Below are 16,726 nucleotides of genomic sequence, written 5' to 3' on the forward strand. Positions count from 1 at the left end.
AATTGAGTTAGAATTTTGAATCTGTAGATTTCTTTTGGCAAGACAGCCATTTTTACTATATTAATCCTGCCAATTAATGAGCATGGGAGATCTTTCTATCTTCTGAGATCTTCGATTTCTTTCTTCAGAAACTTGAAATTTTTATCATACAGATCTTTCACTTGCTTACTTAGAGTGACACCCAGGTATTTTATATTATTTTTTACTATGGTGAAGGGTGTTGTTTCCCGAATTTCTTTCTCAGCCTGTTTATCCTTTGTATAGAGAAAGGCCACTGATTTGTTTGAGTTAATTTTATATCCAGACTCTTTGCTGAAGTTGTTTATAGTTGTTAGGAGTTCTCTGGTGGAATTTTTGGGGTCACTTTTGTGTACTATCATATCATCTGCAAATAGTGATATTTTGACTTCTTCCTTTCCAATTTGTTTCTCTTTGATCTCCTTTTGTTGTCTAATTGCTCTGACTAGGACTTCAAGTACTCTAGTGAATAGGTAAGGAGAGAGTGGGCAGCCTTGTCTAGTCCCTGATTTTAGTAGGATTGCTTCAAGTTTCTCTCCATTTAGTTTGATGTTGGCTACTGGTTTGCTGTATATTGCTGTATGTTTATGTATGGGCCTTGAATTCCTGTTCTTTTCAAGACTTTTATCATCAATGGGTGTTGGATTTTGTCAAATGCTTTCTTAGCATCTAATGAGATGATCATGTGGTTTTGTCTTTGAGTTTGTTTATATAGTGGATTACGTTGATATATTTCTGTATATTGAACCATCCTTGCATCCCTGGGATGAAGCCTAATTGATCATGATGGATGTGCTCAAAGTCCCAGAGCAGAAACTGGGAACAACTTCAATGTCTATCAGAAGGGTGTGGTTAATCAAAATTCACAACCAAAATATGTCTTCGCCGTACCCATATTTATGTTTATGTTTATTATTTATTACCTAATTATAAATATACCATCCTCTATAATCAATTATGGATTAATTTCAAAGAAACTTCTTGTAATTTTAGCCTAAACTACTTCTACAAAAACTGCCTGAATTCCTCTCATTGGATGGGGCTGAATTTTTCTTCCTAACTTGAAGCACTGTTTCTGGATTTTCATACATGAGAACTGCACAGGAAGTGACTCTCGGGCTTATATTTCAGGATTTTACAGATCTTTTAATGAAGCCCCCGACCACCCAACTAACTTAGTTTTGCCCAGGATTTCTTCACCTCCTTTTGTTCCTCAAACCAAAAGGAATGTCTAGAAGGAGCCTGTAGTGTAGCTATTCTCAACCTATGGGTCTCAACCCCTTGGGCATTGAATGACCCATTCACATGAGTCACCAAAAAGCATCATAAAACAGATATTTACATTAAGATTTGTAACAGTAGCAAAATTATAGCTATGAAGTAGCAACGAAAATAATTTCATAGCTGGGGATCACCACACCATTAGGAACTGCGTCAACGGGTCACAGCCTTAGGACAGTTCAGAGCCCGTGGTATAGAGCAAAGACAGCTCTGCTAAATAAGGCAGGGGTTCTGTCTCACACTAACCCTCTCCATGGCTCTACCAGTATCTCTCTCATTCTCTCACTCAAAAGCTGTTAAAATCCCAAATGTTCTAGGAAGCTCGTCATCAGAGCCTGAGGCTCACCACCTAAGATGGAGACAAATTGCTCTCTACACTGGTTCCTCCAGCCCTGAACCCCCATCTGCTTAACACTCTCCAATGAGCAAATGCCCAATAGGCAATTAATGAGCTGTGGGATGCCTTCACAATCAGGTGCCTTCTCTCTGTCATAGAGGCCCTCCCAACACACCCAGTTCTGGAAGGAATAAAAAGATAGCTGGAGGGAGGGGAGTGAGGGAGGGAGGGAAGACTTTAATTATGCTTATTGAGATGAACAATGGTGAGTTCACTTATCAGAATCATTAAAAATACTTAAAATCGGAGAGTACGAATGGCTTCTAAATACTGAAAATGAGATGTGTGATTTCTGAAATAGGTAAAACAGTGAGTGAATCACACATGAAGCTTTAAGATATAGACTAAGGGGAGGTATACATGGGTTGGTAACTGGGTAATACCCATAGCACAGCCTGTACTTTGATCAGAGATGAAGGGAGAGATTAGAGGGACAGAAGGATCACAAATTAAGGGACAGTAAGGACAACACTCATAGCTGTATTTGCTTGTCTGAAGCAACCCAGTTTTGACAGCTTGCCACCTTTTTTAAAGTAGGAGTATTTCATAGATTACTGTGATGGTTAATCTCCATTGTCAACTTGATTGGATTAAGAAACACCTAGGATGGTAATGAGGTGCTCCTTTGGGTGTGTTTGTGGTGGAGAAAGTGCTGCCCTAAATGTGAGAGACATCACTCCCAAGGAGTGGGGACCAAGAACCCAATAAAAAGAGAAAATGGAGAAAGCTGATGAGACAGTGCTCCCCTTGGCTTCTGAATTCACCAGGATGTGAGCAGATTCTCACCATCTCATCTAGGAACCTATCTCTAGGCTTCTTCAGTCAATGTTTTATTATAGCAACAAAAGGCAAACTAGGACCCTTAGCCTGTCCTTGGACTCAAAATGCTGTGATCGGAGACATGAGCCACTGTAACTGTCTCTTCTATTTTCTCAATGAACTCAAAAGAAAAGAGCATTGTGGTAATCAAGAGGGAGGCAGGAACTGGAGACTTGGAGAGAGTATTAAAGAATTTTCTAGAAAGCTGGAGAGAGAACCAACTCCCCATAGATAGGAGTACTCCCTTCGGGTTCTCAGCTGCTCTCAAAAGCTACTTTTGTGACAAAGAGTGAGGACCTCATAAGTAAGGTGGCTCCAAAATACAAAACTCAGTTTCAGACTCACACAACTTCAGTGTCAAACAGTAGATGGGGCAGAGGGAGAGCTAAAAAAGGTTAAGAAAGGAGTGGGGCTGTAGCTTGGTGGTAGAATTCCGACCCAGCAAGCCTGAGGTCCTAGGTGAGTTCTAACCCTAGTCTGAGAGTGATGAGATCATCTGTGAGAGCATCAGCCTCCAACACCTGGTCGGGATGATCAATCAAGCAGCAGTGCTGGATTAGTCACAGAGAGTTGTTTCTGACAGTGGTCCCCAAACAACCAGAACCAGGCAGGTGCTTGTGACTAACTGGAAGTTGAACAGAAGTGAAGGTTAACAGAGGGAGAAGAGTCAGACTCGCCTTCAAAAGAGTTATGGAGTCAGCAGGTGGAAAAATAAGAACAGGTAGGGAAAGGAGAAGGAAACAGCACTGGGTGAGGGCAGGAGTGATGATTCCATCAGGATAATGGAAAGCCATTCTTATTAATATGTGACTAACAAAGGGGAGTCTTTCTGTGGAACAAAAAGAGTTTGCAGGACAATTCCACTAATGATGGTTGAGTTTTACAAGGCTTCTCCATGTTGGGTGTGGCAAGCCATTCACAGATCTTTCTTCCTGGGTGGCTTCTTTGTTTTTCTTCCTACTTCCCAGATCCCACTTCATCATACTGTATCTGCTAGGCTGGCCCTTCTCTGCTGCATCTGAAGATGCTACATCAGAGCTACACACCTTTTAGCTCAACCAAAAACATCTAGAGAGACACAATCGCTAGGCCACATTTTTTTTAGTCAAATTTCAGATAATTAAATTGGTGAAAACTGTCAGTGTAAACAGAAAATGACATGTATGCATTTTCAATGTGATTGTCATGTCTTCTAAGGGTATTTTCATAATTATTTTTCAGATAGCCTAGTGTCTAATATGGGTGGTGAAAGGATCTTAGGAACATGTCTGGAGCACATAATACCAATATGCCAATAATATTATAAGGACATATACAGAAAGGAAAGGGGTGATATTGGTGCCCATCAAAAACATTAAAATTAGAAGAGACAATTATACAAATTGAATATAGTGCTGAAAGACTGCATAAAGATAATTACAGAGTTGTAGAACCATGAAAACAGACCATTCCCAAAGGGAATAATGTCTGGGGTTTTCTTCCTTAAATTCATAAACTACTACCCGTTATGTTTTCCCCTCTTCCAGGCAAATATGAAAACCTTTCCAAGTTAAACTGCTCAAATGCAATGCATTGGATCAAGTGTTACAGTAAAAAGAGAAAAAAAAAAATCCAAGTAATTTCTACATCGACTGAATGTATTTAGTTAATAGCTTGGATTTTAAAAGTATTTCAAATTCAGAATTTGTCAGTTTAAAAATTTGGTAAAAGAAATGATTCTTCCTAAAATATTTAGTAAACTTTCAATTTTACACTTGAAGGAAGAACTTAAAATACCTTGGAAATGTACTAAGCAGGAAGAAGAATGCATTGAAACATGCTATATTGTATTACAGTGTTTCTAATAAAAAGTAAGTTCTTCCTGGTAATAATTTAACAAAAATAGATAACCTTCACACATGTATACGAATTGGGTTAAAAAGTAAAGTGATCCATTCCAAAGCTGTTAAACTAGAAATGCTGTTATCTAAGTAGCAAATAGGTGAATTTTATAGACAGAAATACATTTATATGGAGCTTCAATTAAAATAATTGTGAAATGAATCAAAAGACCACATTCTCAAGTTTCTGAAAAGATAGTTTACAACTCTGAAACCTGTCATAAACCAGGGTTTGCTTAAAATTACACAGTCTGTTACTTCTATTTTTTTAAAAAAAAATTACTAATTTCTTTAACAAGTTTAAAATTGTACATTAGAATTTTTATTCAAGGGAAAACAAAAAGTTACACAATTTGACATAAAATTCCTCCCACATGACACATATCCTTTATGTAACACTAAACTCCCAGTTTAGAGATAAATTCATGAATTCTAAGAAATTCACAAAGATGATTTGATTTGCAACTGTGGAATATGACAGGCAGTATAAGTATATAAACCCTGGGTCCAGTCATGAGTCTTGAATGCTGTGTTTTCATGTGAAGGACATTCAACAAAGGAGTTGGACTTTGGTTCAGTTTGTAAGCTTTGCACAAATTTTGTTATGATAGCCTGCTGCCCACAGAGGCAAGAGCTCTACCACTGAGCTAAATCTCCAACCCCTAGTTTATTATGTTAATGCAAGCCATTGTAACTCTTCTTTGGGTCTGAATTTTTAACCAGCTGGTACTTAATGTGAACCATAAACAGGGAAAGTACACAATGGTAAATTAATATAAAACATAAGTTGTAGCAGAAGAAAAAAAAAGGACACCAAGAGAGGTAAAATCTGGTACAGTCAGCTTCATTGGTTTGGGGGGTTGTTTTGGACATTGTCCAAGTGATCCTGTAACCTAAACCATGACATTTCTCATCTGCTTGGTAACAGTTGTTTTCTAACGCTATAATTAAAAACACTACACAGATAGAATAAACACTTATAAGCTATTTGCCACTTACTATTTTTGAATAAATTATTTACTTAAATGAATGCATGACACCATGTGCTTGCTCCTGCAGCTATTTATTGACTTATTTTTAGATAGGATAAGCATATTAATTACCAGCAAATAAATTGATTTAAAAAGCATTGCTATGTGTGAACAGTCATCAAAAATAAAATTTGCTCAGAAAATGTGTTTATTTTAGAAAATGTGCTCAAACACAAAATATGTTTTATAAGTTAAGTTTAAACTCACAACATTACTCCATTTTATTACTTAAAAAATTACTATAATGCTTCTGTAGTAAAAAAACGGTTTGCAGTTTTCTAAAGCAACTTTTATTCCTTTAACCTTGCTTCGTATTGCAACAGAATTAATTTTAGAAAGAAAAAAAAAACTATGGTGAAATTAGCAACATGGTCTAATATAAAAAAAATTCTTACAAGCAATATTTCCAATTTAAACAGAATTTTGTTGATTTTTCTACAAAGTACAGAAATTGCCCCTCCTGTACTTTTTTCTCTCTCTTACTTTAAGATGTTTAAAAGTTTTGAGATCTACAGATATAGATTTGGGGAAACATCGAATTATTTTCAAGACAGCTATTTTCTTTTACTCCCTGTAGAAAGTCTTGAAGACCTTTCCTCCCCTTCACCAAAATTCTCATTCTCGCCTAAAGTAGCTGCATCCATTTTTTCTCAGGTAAAAGAGACATTCTTACAAAGGTTCAAATCTCAAAGTCCCCAATAAAGCACTTAAATTAAGCACTCTTCCTTATGTGTACACGTGTCTGTTATTTTGCAGTAATTTTTAATACTGAAATTGAATCTTTATAGTTCTCCAGAAATACCTTGGTGAGCCCTCTACAGTTTCTAACCACTTAATAATTGTGACCCCTCCAGCCCCTTCAAATAGATCATTAACCACAAGTGTGCTTGGCCATTCCCAAACCTCTGTCCAAAAAGGAAAAAGATAGGGCTTTGTGAGGCAGAAAGGAAGTGAGAGAAAACAAAACACATGTAGCTCAAGCTGAAAGTGAGAAGCGCTTGGACAGATTGGTATTTTCATTTCTGCAGGATATCCTGTCAATCGCCTTCCCCCGCACCCCACTCCTCAATAAGGTCTGATTTTTGCGTGTAGGAAAATGTTATCTATCACCCCCAAGGAACCCGCATAAGTACTGTTGCTTTATTTTGTTTTCATCTGTCCTCATCAGACTGGTACCCCCCCCCGACCCCCCTCACCCTGTCAACACCCCAACTCAGGGGGACCTTAGGTATTGAAACTCTACAGACCCCCGACGCCACATCCCACTGGATCCCTTTCATGCCACTTATTTTCAGTCCTGAGATTCCCCCACTAGAGTGGTTGCAGTGAGAACCTGAAATTTTCATTTAACTCTCCCCGGCCCTCAAGGCCCTCCCAGCCCCCAGTTCTGAGCTGATCGCTAGGGAGCACAGCCAGGGCCTGGCCGGCCTTGCTCACTTTGGAAGGCTTTAATTTGCACACTCGCCTCCGGGTGGTTCTCCAGCCCGGAGGCTCGCAGTTCCACGCCCCTCAGCACCTGAGATCCCCCGGTGTCCTGCGGGCGGCGCCTTCCGCACTCCGCCGCTGTGCCCATCCCCTGCCCGCTGAGCGAAGCTTGCCCGGGCCGCTGTAGTCAGTTACCTGCTCCGCCGGGCGAACACGTGCGTGGGCAGACAAACACTCCAGCTTCGCAGGAGGCCGGCGCCCCTGCACCGCAGGTAAGGGGCCACGGACTCGCGTGGGTAGGCTGAGGCGCGGGGGTCCTCGGCGAGGATCGGGGTGGGAGAGAGTAACGGGCTATAGGGGGCTGTGTGGCCCCTTGGAGTCCCCTTGGGTTAACGTTGAGACTGGGTAGGTTATGGGGGCAAGCTGGGGGGAGCTAGATGTCTTGAGAGGAACCTCCCACAGCGGGTACACTCCAACACCAGGGTCCTATGCCAGCTTGAACAGATTTCGTGTGTAAAATACCCTTTTCGTCGAGCTTCCCCAAACTGACTCTACTTGGACAGTCACATTTAAAATTGAACGTGCACCGTCTGGGTGGGATTCCGTGCTGGAGAATGTGTTTCCGCGCCCCCACGTTTATTTCCCCTGTGCAAGTTCCCTCTGTAGCCTCCCGAGGGGTGTGGGTATGGGCCCCATCTTCCCAAGGAAGGAGTAAAATGTTCGCCCAGGCTTCCTGCTGGCGACCCGTCAGGCTCGTTATGCACGGAGTGTAGTGCACACAGCCCACCAGGGTTGAAGCCCCGCAAGCGTGCACTCTTGCTTCACGCCCCAAGTTTACTTTTCTTATTTAAAGCCTTAAAGTTCAAATGCACACCCTGGGCAGGAGCAGCCCGGGGCTGCCCGGCGCACTCGTACTGTGGACGTGGGCGTTATCTGCGCGGGCGCATCTGCGTTTGCACACACGAGCGGGTCGCGGTCCTGCGGCCGCCCCTCGCTGAGCTGGTGGCGACCCTTGCGGTGTTTGGCAAGGCTTCGGCAGAAGCTCATGAAGGATTACATTGAGTGCAAAGACAGAGAGCTGAGTCAGAAAGCAGAAGGAGGCGGCTGCCGCCTTTGTAGTCGCGGAAGAGTGCGGAAAGGTTGAAGCACTGTGTCAAACTTTTTTGAAACGGGGTCAAGTCACAACCAGCCAGCATGGGAAAGCAACAACAACAACAACAAAGTGGAGGAGGGGAGGGGGCTAGGCACCGCCGCACCGGTCGGGGGGGGGGGGGGGTGTAGGCCCGCGGGGGTGGGACGGCTGCCCCCTCCGGGAGCCTGGGCTGGACACGGGCGCCAAGGCCATTCCTCCCGCTACCTGTGTGGCCCTCGACCCCAGGGCGAGGGCTGGGGGTCCTTTCCGCAGCTTTTTAGGAAAGCTCTCAAAGGAGCCTGGAGTGGCCCTGCCTTGGCCGGGTGGTGCTTTGCTCGCACCCAGTGGGGGTCGCGCCCTGTGTTCTTTAATTCCAGGCAGAAGAGCGAGCGGAGAGGAGGGGTGCGGGGCAGGTAGACGCCTGCGGACCTTTCCGGACACGCGGCTGTGGTGGAACAAGGTCCAGCCCAGACTAAGGCCGCGGTGGGACGGGAAGGCTCACTCGGTCTTCCCTAAACAAAGGAACGGGGAGGGGGCGCCCGACCGCGCGTGGGACCTAGCCTCCAGCCTTTGGAGAACAGAGCAACTGTCTTGGCTACCGACATTCAGCCGCCCAGGATACCGGGCGGGGGTTCGGAAGTCGCGATACAAGGGAGACCTAACCCTTCTCACACCCGGGAGACCTACGTTTACTGCCCCCCACCCCCACCGTCGTAAGGGCGGTTGCTTTTGCACGGGTTGAAAATTTAAGTACCAGTCCTGGTTAGCTAGCAAAGTCCCGAAGTTACTTTTTCAGGACAGGACGAGCGAAAGTGTGATGGACCTGCCTTTCCCATACCCTTAGGATCTTTGTGTGTGTGTTTGTGTGTGTGTGTGTGTGTGTGTGTACGCGCGCGTGGAGTGCGGCACGACACTTCTCCTCTTCCAGGGCCCCTTGCTCTCCCCTACCAGATGGTCTGTCCTCCCTGAGTTTCCACAAGGGAGGTCCTCCGGGATGCGGGGGCAGAATTTCGTCTCCCGCTAAGCTCGCCCATACCCCAAAGACCATTTGTGAGAGCGAGTCTCATTCAAATGTCTCCCTGTAGAAAAACTGTAAGTAGAAAGGAAGCAATCTCCGAGGAGATGTCTGACCACCCCTACTCACATACTCGCAGCATTGGGTTACAGGGTCCTAGGAGCCCCAATCCCATTCTGCGGCCCCACATGGGTGAACCCCCAGTGCTTTCATGCCAGTTCCGAAACTTCCCCAGGTCGCACCATACCCCGCACGACCAGGCCCCCGGAGTCAGGGAGGGCAGCTGAGAACAACGATATAGGTATAAATATTGAGCCGTGACATTGACGCGCCCGGCGCCTCCCCTCCCCCGCACTCCGGGCACACTCTGGGCTGCTCCGCACGCCCCCTCTAGTCCCGCCGCGTCCCGCTCCGCGCTCATCCCCAAGGGGCCCCACTAACCTCTTCCAGTCGAAGACTGCACGAGCCCTGCTGGGGAAGAAAAGTAACTCGGTTTTTCTCCGAGAAACCTGGCCGGATTAGGCAGCCAGGGCGAGTAGAGGGAGAAGGAGGGGAGCTGGTGGAGCCCAGTGGAAGTCTCCTGGGCAGTCTGATCCCACTTTCTCCTTGTCCTCGGGTCTCCCCGTCCCAGGTGCGGAGATTGTGGACAGACTAAGTAATCGCTGCGGAGGGGAGAAGAGGAGTGATCCGCGCTCTCCCGCGGCGGCGGCGGGGATGGCCACTGGGCTGGGCGGAGTTTCGCCGCTGCGCGCGGCTAGCGCCCGCGGGCGACAAGTTCCGTCCCTCTAGCCCGGAAGCCGCGAGTCCGACTCCAGGCGTCCCCGAGGCGAGTAAGGCAGCGAGTACCCACCCCGGTTCCACTGTGCGGCGCCGGCAGCCTGCAGCCAGCATGGAGAAGGACAGCCTGAGTGGCGCCGATCAGCAGTACCAGTGAGTGGAGGAGATAGGCGAAGGCCCCTTTGGGAAGATGTTCAAGGCCCGCGACCTGAAGAAAGGCAGCCACTTCGTGACTCAGAAGCTCAAGCGAGTGCAGACCAGTGAGGAGGGCATGAGGCTCTCCATCATCCAAGAGGAAAGACCTCTTTTCTAAAAACTAGTTGTAGGAAAGACACCTGGTACATTGGTTGGCTATTCAGACAATTCTGCTGTCAGTGAAGGAATATCAGGATCAACAATGTGGTCCTGTTCAGTGCAGGGAGACATAGGTAAGTGTTACCTATGTGGCCCCAGACTGTAAGTTTGTTAAAGTAGCAATAAAAAGGCTTCAAATTCAAGGATGAGCTATGATGCCATGGTGATTGTCTGCCAGAAGATAAGGTTGTAATCCATAAATGTTTTGAGCACATTAAGTTATTATTAGAGTATTTAGTCACAGTTTTAAAGGCAAAGAAAAATAAGATTTGTAGTGTTGCGATTATTTAAGGAAATGTTTCTCGTTTTCTCTTTTTAAAGTTCTCAGCAATGTGTAAGGAATATAAAAGAAGAGAAGTGTGACTTTAAGAACATCATATATTTATATTTTATTGTAAATTGTAAAGCCAGGATTTCAGAGGTCTTGATTCATGAGAGCCCTCATTAATAAATGTAATCTCCCCTCCCCAGCCTGAAACCTGTTTGCTCAGGTTTCAGTGTTAGAGAGCATCATGGTGGAGCTTGCCTCCCTATCTTCCTGCCACTCCCACTGCCTGCCTCCTAGCTGTTCTGGAGCCATTGAGTGTTCACCTGCAACCTTACTCCAAGATGATTTGGCCCCTTCCCCTGCTTCATAACTGAGTGTTGGAATTAGTAAAAACGAACTTTGATCAGAATGACTGCCTTGGTTTCATCCTTCGCGCGTTCGCCTAGTCCCCTCTTCTCTTCCAGATTCCAAGATGCCTTTCCAGACTAGAACCCAGACATGTGAGCCGCTGGCCAGACACAACAAATAAACATGTTATTTTGTGGGTGAATAATCTATTGGGGGTGCTTGCTTCAGTGAAAATAGGGTCAGGTCAGCTTTTAAAACTTCAGTGTTTAAGGTGTGCCTGTTCTTTCCTTCTCTGAGTTCTTGAAAGTTGCAGTCCTCAGAGCTGTTGAGCAAACAGACATTTTTACACAGTGACATTCTGCTCTCTCCCTTCCTGTAGTTGCAATTAGTAACGACGAGGTTTTAGCTCTGTGGTTGTATTCCTTTGTGTGTAAGTATATCATCATGGAAGTCATGGAACCTCACTTGGAGTCAAGGAACAGTGAGGTCTGTAAAAAGGGAACATACACATCTGAATAATTCTTGTGGTTTTCTTCTTGTTTAAGACTCAGGCCAACGAGTATCCGTGGAGATATATCCTTGTTTTAAAAAATAATGCTTCTAGTTTATTTCAGACCCATTGTTTAGATCTCTGACAGTCTTGAGCAGTTGTCAGTTGCCTGTATTTATGTCTACCAGGAGTGTGGTTAGGAAGTCTCATTTGCAGTACACCAATCTCCAAAGATTTCCTTTTGAAAACATTTTTTCTCCCTTCCTTAATTTTTACATTCCTGTCTTACTATTGTTCAGTGGATAATTTTGGTGTTTCTGTGTTTTGAGGACAAAAGTCTATCATCATACCAGAATGTTTGTTCTCAATTTACATATCAAATATGCCTTATTTTCTTCTCATTTAGATTTCAGTTAATAACAGTTGCAGTTTTAACATACTTCACTGGAGATTTATTTATAAATAGCCTATTGCACATTTGAACAAATAAACCAATAGGCAGTGTTTTCCTATTGTAAAAGGAGTATCCTATTGTAATCTGGAGTTCCAGATGCTCGTTAGTTAGCTTTAATGTGGGTGCTGGGTAATCAAACCTGGGTCCTCTGTAAGAGTAGCCAGTGCTCTGGGTGCTTGACCCAACCTACTATATTTCTTTTTTTTTTTTTACATATTTTCCTCAATTACATTTCCAATGCTATCCCAAAAGTCCCCCATACCGCCCCCCACTTCCCTACCCTCCCATTCCCATTCTTTTGGCCCTGGAATTCCCCTATATTGGGGCATATAAAGTTTGCAAGTCCAATGGGCCTCTCTTTCCAGTGATGGCAGCTATACATCATACATATGCAGCTAGATACATATGCAGCTAGAGACAAGAGCTCCGGGGTACTGGTTAGTTCTTCATGTTGTTCCAACTATAGGGTTGCAGATCCCTTTAGCTCCTTGGGTACTTTCTCTAGCTTCTCCATTGGGAGCCCTGTGATATATCCAATAGCTGACTGTGAGCATCCACTCCTGTGTTTGCTAGGCCCCTGCATAGTCTCACAAGAGACAGCTATCTTTGGGTCCTTTCAGCAAAATCTTGCTAGTGTATGCAATGGTGTCAGCGTTTAGAAGCTGATTATGGGATGGATCCCTGGATACTGAAGTCTCTAGATGGTCCATCCTTTCATCGCAGCTCCAAACTTTGTCTCTGTAACTCCTTCCATGGGTGTTTTGTTCCCAATTCTAAGAAGGGGCATAGTGTCCACATTTTGGTCTTCATTCTTCTTGAGTTTCATGCGTTTAGCAACCTACTATATTTCATTTATTCAGAGACATACTCAACAATCAACAGTAATAAAAACTCAATCATGTTTTTGCAAATATTTTGGGTTAGCATTGATATTGAAAGACTTGAGTGTATTAACTCTATCACAGGCATCTATGAACTCTACTGAGACCTGCAGATACATAACAACATTTTAAATGTTTCTTGACTACCCTTATTTCTCCTCACTACTGATAATGACTTTGGTGCTATTGTTATGTGCAGTTTGTGCTCTTGTTATTTGTGGACAATCAGACCTTTCCAGTTCCTGGAGATGCCATTCTCACATCAGTTTCTTTGACTTAACTTGGAGTTATCCTCAGAATGTGGGCTTGGGGTCCCTCCCTGCACGCATCCTGCAGTGCTCCCTGTGTTTCAGGGCCAGGGTTTCACAGCGCTTTGTTGGTGCACTCTTTAATAATCCCTCTTCCTGGATACATGTCTGCCTTGACAACGTTGGACCTCTGGCATGGCAGTTAGAATGTATTTATTCTCTTACATTAACTGCTACGTAAAACACACGATTAACACCCCTCAATTTTACTATGTAATCTTGAGTAAATTAATAATGTTTCTTGGGTGACATTCCTCAACAATAAAGAAGGAAGCTATTCCTACACTTTGGACCTTAGTGGGTTGACACGATCAAATGAAATTATTAAAAGGTCAAACCGTACAAAAATGGGAATTATTAGAAAAACCAACTCTTGCCCTCAAGCAAAAAAAAAAAAAAAAAACAACCATAATTTCATGAAGGAACCTGCAGTGTACACAGATGAACTGCCAGTATGTATTTTCATGGCTCGCCCACCCCATGTGACAGCATGAATGGATTCAGTGTTATGGTAAAATATAATTTTTAATCTGCATTTGAAATTGATGTTGCATTTAGTTGCCGCTGCATCTGGGTGAGCCAGTCTGTTGGTGGAATTTTTTCCCATGTGAGGGTCTGTAGACCCTCCTGAGATCTCACAAACAGGACTTTGATTTCCTTTGTGTTCTGTGTTTTAGAAGAACTCGAGAGATCACCTCCACTCTCTGCTTGCTAGCTCGCGTTTAGTTCGTTTTCACACGTATTCATTTCTATTTCCCTCGGTGTATGTGATGGACACCCACACGTGCACATGGAGGGGATACACGTGGTTCTCTCCTTCTACCACGTGGGTTCCAGGAACTGAACACAGACCATCAGGGCTGGCAGCAGCTACCATCACAGCCCTCCTCTCACCTCTTTCAAATGGTAAAATCCCAGACTGGGTTTATTCATTTCCTGTCACACACTTGAGCCTCTCTGCTTGTTTTCTGAGTCTGTGGAATAGCTTGCTTCCTGACACTCAGTTGTTTTGCACTGTGCTTAAGTCAGCAGGAGGAGCAAGGAACTCAGGCACTCTACAGGGGTTTCCAGCAAGCCTTTTCTTCTTTCTCCCTTGCTTTATTGCTGAGTGATCTCACAACATTCCTGGTGGATGGATGTTCCTCATGGTTAGTATCAAACATTTACTTTTCCCAGCATGCTCTTGGTTTTAAAATGCATGCAAGTATTGAACAGGAGTGTTGCCATTTATTTACAACAGAACAAGAAGAACAAAAGTCTATTTCTATTTTTAAATTCATCCTGACCCTATAAAATTGTTTTTGAAAGGTAAAATCAGATTCTTTTCTTGTTGAGCTTTTAAGAACCAAGACATACATAGTTGAAAGGTTGGGTGAAGGGTCTCGTGTGAATGGAGAATATGTGCTTATCTGAGCTTTGAAATAACATTTTTTACACACTACTTCACAAAAATTATAACATCCTGCTAGTCGTTCTAAATTATTTTAACTTTGGGAACTTAACTTAATGAACTTCTGGGTTTTTTAACTACTACTGCTGGGATCAGATATATACCAACTGGTTTTGCAGAGGCAGTCTTTTTTTTTTTTAGGAGTTTTGCTCTTTTCTCCTCTCTACTCTGACTGCCTTGGACTGATGAAGGTGATCTCATCAAGATCTGTATGCACTTGAATCCATTGGTTCAAATTCCAGGTTTAGAATCCATCAGGGCAGAGTGGCACATACCTATATAATCGTAAGAGAGGTGGATGCAAGAGATTGGAAGTTCAAAGCAAATCTCTGCTACATAGCAAGTTCAAGACCACCTGGGCTCAGGACACCCTGTGGAAAGAAGGCTGGCTGGCTGGCTGGCTGGCTGGTTTCTGTCTTTTGAGATTAATCAAGAGAAGCACATTTATGGAAAACATGGTACCATTTTTTACTTGGGTTTATAAAATAAAGAGCTGAATCCATCATTAGACAAGTAGAGACTGGTCTAGGATGGAACTTTGTGTTTGAAAAGACTGTACACACACTGAATGGAGAGGAGATAGAGAACTCTGGTACATGTTAAGTTGAGGAAGAAGGAAAGAATCTGGGCTAGCAGCTGGATCTCAAGTTCCCAGATGTGGCATGGGATCCTAAAGAAGTAGAAAATTCTGCCGTGTTGATGGAGCTCTGCAGTCAGTGCATATTTGAGGAATAAAGTCAAGAGTGTCTTTCCCAGAGTTCTGTGGGAATAGATCACATGGATTGTTTTCCTTGAGGACCTTATTTTAACTGTTGTTAAATGGTTACATTGTTAACATTGCCCACTCTGTTATTGTTTATAAGAATGAATGTGTACTGCAGGCTTAACATTAGGGTAAGATTTCCAAGAGGGCAAGAATCGTCCCGTCTGTCACTGCATTAACTCCTATATACAGAACAGCATTCTGCAAGTTTTTTGTTATGTGGTTGTGAAGTTAATGAGTTAGTGGCAAGATAAACTGAAGAAATCTTACCGTTTTAAAATAGGATCATTAATAATAAAATGAAAATTAACACCTAATTTCCGTGGACGTTTTCTTTTCCTATCAAGTGCTTTACATTTCTTTAGGACGTGTCAGTCTAATAATTATGATAGTATGCGGTTGAGTCCTTGGCAGTAAATTAATGGTAGGAAGCAGGAGCTGTTTAATAATGTTGTAATGGCTGGCAAGCAGATGAGGTCTTGAGACACTTCCCTTGTGAATTTTGCTACCATAAGTTTGTATCAATAACAGTAGATGATAATGATCTTTACTGTGAGTGATCTTTCCCCCCTCAGATTTGAGTTAGATATTTTGGTGGAAACATGACAGTTTCATATGTCAGGACTAAGAATGTTTATAAAGTGGTTGGTATAGGTTTCCTACGGTTAATGTAACCTCTTAAACCCTTGCATAAATGGCTGTGTCTGTTCTCTCACATTATTGAGGCTCAAGTGCTCAAGTCCTAGGAGTCCTTTTCCTGCTAGGATTACATTCACCTTCTTCTCTGATTTGCTAGTGGGCCGCTCTGTCCGTTGGTTATGATCAGCTGTAGATATATTTTTTAGTAAGGAAGGAAAAACAGCAGAAAAACAAAAACAAAACAAACAAACAAAAACCAAAACCTGCTATCCCCAATCATTTGCAAAGTATGTTTCTCAAGTTCAAATATCAGGGTTTGCAGAGGGAAACCTAACCCTAACCTTAACCCCCTAACCCTAAAACCCCTAACCCTAACACCCTAACCCTAACCCCCTAACCCTAAACCCCGACCCAGACCCTAACCCATTAGTTGGTGTACTAGACTGTGGCAGGGGGACTTGCCTTGTCTAACATTCATGTCTTAACATGCAAAACATAAAGTCAGTTGCCTGCATACAAGTCTCTTTCTTCCAAGTAAGATGTCAGTTCCCTGGGAGGCCTTGGGAACTTACACTTTACTCACTCACACCCTACTCCAAATAGACTTCTGATTCCAAGTAGTCTCTGCACTGAATCCCTGCAGGTGTCTCTCTTGTGTTGTGCGGGGTGGGGGTCGGGGGTCCATCCCCAGGGCAGCTTCTAAGAGCAAATGCCATAAAAGTGTATCCATGGGTGGGTGCAGGAAATGCTGCTGGGTGGTCGGTTTGGGTCCAAGCCTATTGCAGATTACTATAAAACAAAGGAAGCAGTTCGATGGGCTTCTTTAGTGATTGGTTTCCGAGGACACAACCAACAAGAATATGTAATCAATTCGGGCAGTAAAAGCAGAAACAAGCTATGAGAAAGTGTCCTTATAATAGTAGTTAACAGCACAAAATGGCAGGCTAGCCAGGTAAGAGGTTACCTAGCCCTTATCTAATCTGAAGTAGGCCTTCA

General features: G+C 43.5%; 1 pseudogene; it reads left to right on the forward strand.

Moving 5' to 3' along the window:
• The first annotated feature begins 7,896 nt into the window (after positions 1-7,896).
• LOC147002579 (uncharacterized) lies at positions 7,897-10,088 on the forward strand (annotated as a pseudogene).
• The last annotated feature ends 6,638 nt before the right edge of the window (positions 10,089-16,726 follow it).

Source organism: Mus caroli, unplaced genomic scaffold (genome assembly GCF_978045245.1).
Source record: "Mus caroli unplaced genomic scaffold, Mus_caroli_1 scaffold_9, whole genome shotgun sequence".
Taxonomy (NCBI): Eukaryota; Metazoa; Chordata; class Mammalia; order Rodentia; family Muridae; genus Mus; species Mus caroli.